General features: G+C 34.2%; 1 protein-coding gene across 1 annotated transcript in view; it reads left to right on the forward strand.

The window, feature by feature from the left end:
* Nucleotides 1–5,152: 5,152 nt before the first annotated feature.
* Nucleotides 5,153–6,826, forward strand: part of LOC107711823 (cytospin-A-like) — a 29,472-nt gene continuing 27,798 nt past the window's right edge. Inside the window, exon 1 of the mRNA XM_016516867.1 lies at nucleotides 5,153–5,307. The gene's annotated coding sequence lies outside the window, so the exon portion shown is untranslated. The remainder of the gene's footprint in view (nucleotides 5,308–6,826) is intronic.

Raw genomic sequence — 6,826 nt, forward strand, 5'->3', positions numbered from 1 at the left:
TTTTTTTTTTTTTTTTTACATTTCTCTGTTTTATCTCAAATAAATCTACTTAATATTTGATTACTGAGCCTATATTAAAACAGTGCAGTGCACATGGGTCATATCACATGATATTATAGGACTATTAAACATTATTTTTCAGTACTGTTCAAACTGGAAACCTCACATAACTTCAGAAATAAAACATAAAATAGTTTTTAATCTTTATATCATTTAAGGCATTGTTGGAAATGCATACATGATTAACCGTTACTGATAGACTTAATATATTAAAATGGATATAGAAGTTCTCCATCAGAATAATATCACTGCTACATTAGTTTTCTGTATTGAAAAAAAAAAGCAAAAATTAACTTAATTCAAACACTGTACATTTTTCTTGTTTAATGGTTTAAGATCATTGTATTTTAACTTTGTAAAACCTTTTTTTTTTTGCTGTTCACAAAACTTGCAAGTACTTTGCAATCCTGAGCAGTGCCAATACCTTGCCCTGTTAAGTGTGTGTGTGTAAATTGTTCAGATTATCATGGCTAATATGCATATATCTGTATTATGTTGTTCAGAACAAAGGAGAGGTTGTGTATTATTAGGATGTCATGTAACATGCAGGCATGTTGTTTTGTTTATGATTTATTTTTCTTTTAGAGATTTCCTTTAGTTATTGTGTGACAGATTCTTTCCGCTTGTGTATTTCCTTTAGACTAAGGAAAACGGAGACATTCCTGTAATTGTGTTGAAGATCTTTGCCTTTCTTTGTTCTTATTCCATAGTATGTTCTGGAATCTGCACTTCCTTTATTAAGCTCCTGCTTGTTTCTCGCTTTTATTTGGTCCATTACGCACTGTACTGATGAAGATATTCCTGACTGCATTTTACAACCCAGCTTCCATGATGAGGAAATGTTCTGTATATGGATAAGTATGGCACAGTGAGGATTAAGGAGATGGATCACAATAAACTCCTTCATCCTCTTGTTTCCACAGAGTCATTGACTGTTCTGTGTGTTTATCTGACCGATGGTCAAGTACATTAAACAGTCCTCAATAAGAGTTAGCATTACTCCCCAGAAGACGTTAGGACACAGTGGTTTGCGTTCAGCATCCTTCCTCTCCTGGAGCTCTATTGCTGAAACAATAGACTTTGTTTATTATTGTTACTGGACAATACTGAAACTGCACAATGCTATGGCAGACCTGTTACTAAATGTGGCCATAATGTGATTCTGTACAAAGTAGATGAATAATAAATGTAAAGTTGGTTAAAATGATTATTACAGATCCCATGTTTTTGTTGATATGTTTAATAAGCAATTCTCTAACATTAACCTATGTTAATGAAAAATAGGCAGTTTCAAACGTCAAACTGGCATAAGAAAAAGTTTTAAGCTTTAATTTATGGTGAATAAGTTTATCTAGTGAATGGTAGCTTAATTTAGGCTAAATTTGCAACCCTTTTTTTGGCAACAAATTTTATTTGTCAGTTTTAGGAATTATTTCTTTTTTTTTTTTCCATGAATGCTTGAAAATCGCTAAATAACACAAAACAGGATTTTAAGTTAATTTTAAACATTAGACCCACTCCAAATTAGTAACAGGATTTCAAAATTGCAAGCTTCATAGAAAATAAATGGAAAATAAACAGCTAATTTAATATTCAGCTTGTTTTTCCTGCTGATTAAAAAATGTACACTGCTGTTCAGAACTTTGGTTTGGTAACATTATAAATGTATTTACAGTCATTTTGATAAATTTAATTAATTCTTTCTTAATAAAGGTATTATTTTATTTTATTTTTTAAAATCCTATTAACCTCAAACGTTTGAACAGTAGTGTACCTCCTTTCAATGACTATATTTATCAAAAAGATGAGTTTTTAAAAGTGTTTCCTACCTCATTAGTATAAAGTTCATTTCACTTTCAGACATGTAGAAACCCAGAAAGGCTTTTTAGGCCCGGTTTCACAGACAGGGCTTAGACTAAGCCAGGATTAGGCCATTGTTCAATTAGGAAATGTAAGTAATTTTTATTAACATGCCTTAGAAAAAACATTAATGGTGAGCATCTTGAGACAAAACAAAGGCACTGATATATTTTAAGATCAGTCAATGCAAGTTTCTTTTAGTTAAAACAGCTCATACTTACACTTTAGTCTGGAATAGGTTTACGCCTTGTCTGTGAAACTGGGGGTTAATGTGCTATATTCTGATTTAAAATCTTTGAACAGCGCAAGTTAAAACACCCATATCCATAAACTTAAGTGAGCTGGTGCGTAGGCTATATTCTTTGTTTCAATGATGTCAAAATCAAATGTATTATTGCTAATGCTGCTGTATCTTCAGTGCAGGAATTATTCATACTTAACTTCAATGACTCACAAAATACAATAAATGATTAGTATAAATGATTGGCAATTTAAGACAGAGCAGAAACCAGTCAGACTAGTAAAGATGAAAGATTCAAGATAGAGGAGGATCGGTTTTATCAGTTTTATAATCTGTGTGCATAACTCATAGACTACTACGATTTATATATGTGTTACTATGACACGTTAATGCAGGTCGTTTTAAAAGATCTTTTAAATTATAACTCGCTGTACACTTTTTAAATACGTTTTATTTTAATTTTAAAACAAACGTTGGTCGTTTTCAGCTAACAGAATGAATATTTCATGCTGCACACACCCAATATGGAAACACATGTGGTAGGCGGGCGCAGAGCGAGTGTGTGGTGTTGTGATCTACTGTGTGTTTGTCTATAGCCTGTCAGTCGCGCTGATCAGTGTAGCATGAGACTGTAAAACCTTTTTTTTTTTTTTTTGCTGTTCACAAAACTTGCAAGTACTTTGCAATCCTGAGCAGTGCCAATACCTTGCCCTGTTAAGTGTGTGTGTGTAAATTGTTCAGATTATCATGGCTAATATGCATATATCTGTATTATGTTGTTCAGAACAAAGGAGAGGTTGTGTATTATTAGGATGTCATGTAACATGCAGGCATGTTGTTTTGTTTATGATTTATTTTTCTTTTAGAGATTTCCTTTAGTTATTGTGTGACAGATTCTTTCCGCTTGTGTATTTCCTTTAGACTAAGGAAAACGGAGACATTCCTGTAATTGTGTTGAAGATCTTTGCCTTTCTTTGTTCTTATTCCATAGTATGTTCTGGAATCTGCACTTCCTTTATTAAGCTCCTGCTTGTTTCTCGCTTTTATTTGGTCCATTACGCACTGTACTGATGAAGATATTCCTGACTGCATTTTACAACCCAGCTTCCATGATGAGGAAATGTTCTGTATATGGATAAGTATGGCACAGTGAGGATTAAGGAGATGGATCACAATAAACTCCTTCATCCTCTTGTTTCCACAGAGTCATTGACTGTTCTGTGTGTTTATCTGACCGATGGTCAAGTACATTAAACAGTCCTCAATAAGAGTTAGCATTACTCCCCAGAAGACGTTAGGACACAGTGGTTTGCGTTCAGCATCCTTCCTCTCCTGGAGCTCTATTGCTGAAACAATAGACTTTGTTTATTATTGTTACTGGACAATACTGAAACTGCACAATGCTATGGCAGACCTGTTACTAAATGTGGCCATAATGTGATTCTGTACAAAGTAGATGAATAATAAATGTAAAGTTGGTTAAAATGATTATTACAGATCCCATGTTTTTGTTGATATGTTTAATAAGCAATTCTCTAACATTAACCTATGTTAATGAAAAATAGGCAGTTTCAAACGTCAAACTGGCATAAGAAAAAGTTTTAAGCTTTAATTTATGGTGAATAAGTTTATCTAGTGAATGGTAGCTTAATTTAGGCTAAATTTGCAACCCTTTTTTTGGCAACAAATTTTATTTGTCAGTTTTAGGAATTATTTCTTTTTTTTTTTTCCATGAATGCTTGAAAATCGCTAAATAACACAAAACAGGATTTTAAGTTAATTTTAAACATTAGACCCACTCCAAATTAGTAACAGGATTTCAAAATTGCAAGCTTCATAGAAAATAAATGGAAAATAAACAGCTAATTTAATATTCAGCTTGTTTTTCCTGCTGATTAAAAAATGTACACTGCTGTTCAGAACTTTGGTTTGGTAACATTATAAATGTATTTACAGTCATTTTGATAAATTTAATTAATTCTTTCTTAATAAAGGTATTATTTTATTTTATTTTTTAAAATCCTATTAACCTCAAACGTTTGAACAGTAGTGTACCTCCTTTCAATGACTATATTTATCAAAAAGATGAGTTTTTAAAAGTGTTTCCTACCTCATTAGTATAAAGTTCATTTCACTTTCAGACATGTAGAAACCCAGAAAGGCTTTTTAGGCCCGGTTTCACAGACAGGGCTTAGACTAAGCCAGGATTAGGCCATTGTTCAATTAGGAAATGTAAGTAATTTTTATTAACATGCCTTAGAAAAAACATTAATGGTGAGCATCTTGAGACAAAACAAAGGCACTGATATATTTTAAGATCAGTCAATGCAAGTTTCTTTTAGTTAAAACAGCTCATACTTACACTTTAGTCTGGAATAGGTTTACGCCTTGTCTGTGAAACTGGGGGTTAATGTGCTATATTCTGATTTAAAATCTTTGAACAGCGCAAGTTAAAACACCCATATCCATAAACTTAAGTGAGCTGGTGCGTAGGCTATATTCTTTGTTTCAATGATGTCAAAATCAAATGTATTATTGCTAATGCTGCTGTATCTTCAGTGCAGGAATTATTCATACTTAACTTCAATGACTCACAAAATACAATAAATGATTAGTATAAATGATTGGCAATTTAAGACAGAGCAGAAACCAGTCAGACTAGTAAAGATGAAAGATTCAAGATAGAGGAGGATCGGTTTTATCAGTTTTATAATCTGTGTGCATAACTCATAGACTACTACGATTTATATATGTGTTACTATGACACGTTAATGCAGGTCGTTTTAAAAGATCTTTTAAATTATAACTCGCTGTACACTTTTTAAATACGTTTTATTTTAATTTTAAAACAAACGTTGGTCGTTTTCAGCTAACAGAATGAATATTTCATGCTGCACACACCCAATATGGAAACACATGTGGTAGGCGGGCGCAGAGCGAGTGTGTGGTGTTGTGATCTACTGTGTGTTTGTCTATAGCCTGTCAGTCGCGCTGATCAGTGTAGCATGAGACTGCTATCTGCCTCTCAGAAACGATGCCACACCACCTAAAACTCCGGAAAACCCTTTGTTATCTACCTTTGAACACGACCCAGAAGGTCGTCTACCCTGACGGGCGCTTATACAGACCGAAAGGAGGGAGCCAAGGTAATAAATGAGACATTTATTTCACCTCGCATCCTGTTCAAGTAGCACATCCTGTTAGCATTAGCGGTTAGCCTGTAAACTCACAAGCATGCTGTGACAAACACTGGAGTGATGAAAGAGAATGTCGCAGAGTGCGTAAATTGGTAATATTTTTGTGTTTAGCCGGATTTTGTGTTTTTCATGTTATTATGAAACATTGTAACTTAGAGATAGTGGTTAGTTCGCGAATTGGACAGTCAAACCCTGATAGGTCATGCCAATCAATATCTGATTACCTGAGAAATAAATTAGGCCTACGGGTTCTAGCTATAGGTAACGTTACACTGGAATGGTTGTAGTATTAGTAGTTTCCTCCTCCTGATTTAAAACACTAATTCGATTTCTTGAATAAACATACAGGTAGTTTCAAAACCTAGTAAGCTGCTTACCTAGGGAGCATTTTGCCTATCAAACGTTTGTCTGGGGTGGCCAGAAATGCTGTCTAGTTAGGCAGGTCCTTATGTTTTGACTTACAGTCATATGTCAAATTAGGCTCTTGTCATTTTTTATGGATTTGGGAGACTGTACTTAAGGGAGTCTCAATCACAATTCGGTTTCATTGCATATTTTCTCCATGAAGGTGAATAGTGACTGAGGAACCAAAATTGGAACAATACATTATGAATGTCAGATGCCTTTAACTATTATATTTTATTAACCCTCTGGTACTTTGGGGTCACACTTGTCCTTGGTGGTGAAAACACACAGTTTTTAGAGTTTTTTCCTACCTCGTTAGTTTAAAGTCCCAATTATTATATCCATTTCACTTTCAGACATATATTAACCCAGAATTGATTGTTTTGTGTGCTTTGGACAGCACTACTAAGATGGCTTCCAATATTATATTATGTTAACCCTCTGGTAGTTATAACTGGGGTCACACTTGTGATCATTGGTGGTCAAAACAGACCGAAGACAATAAGCACGTCATACGGCTGTCCCTAGTTGCTTATGAGTATTTTCAGGCATAAGTACTTTTTTTTAGGTTTTGCATTTAGATATATATGTAGTAGAGATGTGCATCTCCATGACTCAGGCCGATACGATACGCATCTCGATGCATAGCCAACGATACGATACATTAAATATACACATGAAGCAGCTACCGATGCAATGCGATACGATTTACCCCTGTTACGATGCAGTGCAATCCGATTTCGATTCAACAGAATGCGATTCGATGCAATGGAGAAAATATGATCACTTTTAATGCCTCGAGGCCTGTTTCAAAAAAAAAAAGTTAACCAAATAAGCCAGGCTTATTTCAGTTAGTCTGACGTATTGTCAAATGATTTGGTTCCATAAAGCAAATTTAACATAGGCCTAGATCAAGCTTAGTCACTGTGGCAGCAACTTATGCTGGGAAACTAACCTGGTCTAAAGCAGGTAACTGTCAGACTAAGCTAAGCTCCTCTACTGACCAATAGGAACATAATGATATTACCACTGTCTCAGTTTATACTATTACTATTATTATTAC

Source organism: Sinocyclocheilus rhinocerous, unplaced genomic scaffold (assembly GCF_001515625.1).
Source record: "Sinocyclocheilus rhinocerous isolate Xijiao unplaced genomic scaffold, SAMN03320098_v1.1 scaffold988, whole genome shotgun sequence".
Classification (NCBI taxonomy): domain Eukaryota; kingdom Metazoa; phylum Chordata; class Actinopteri; order Cypriniformes; family Cyprinidae; genus Sinocyclocheilus; species Sinocyclocheilus rhinocerous.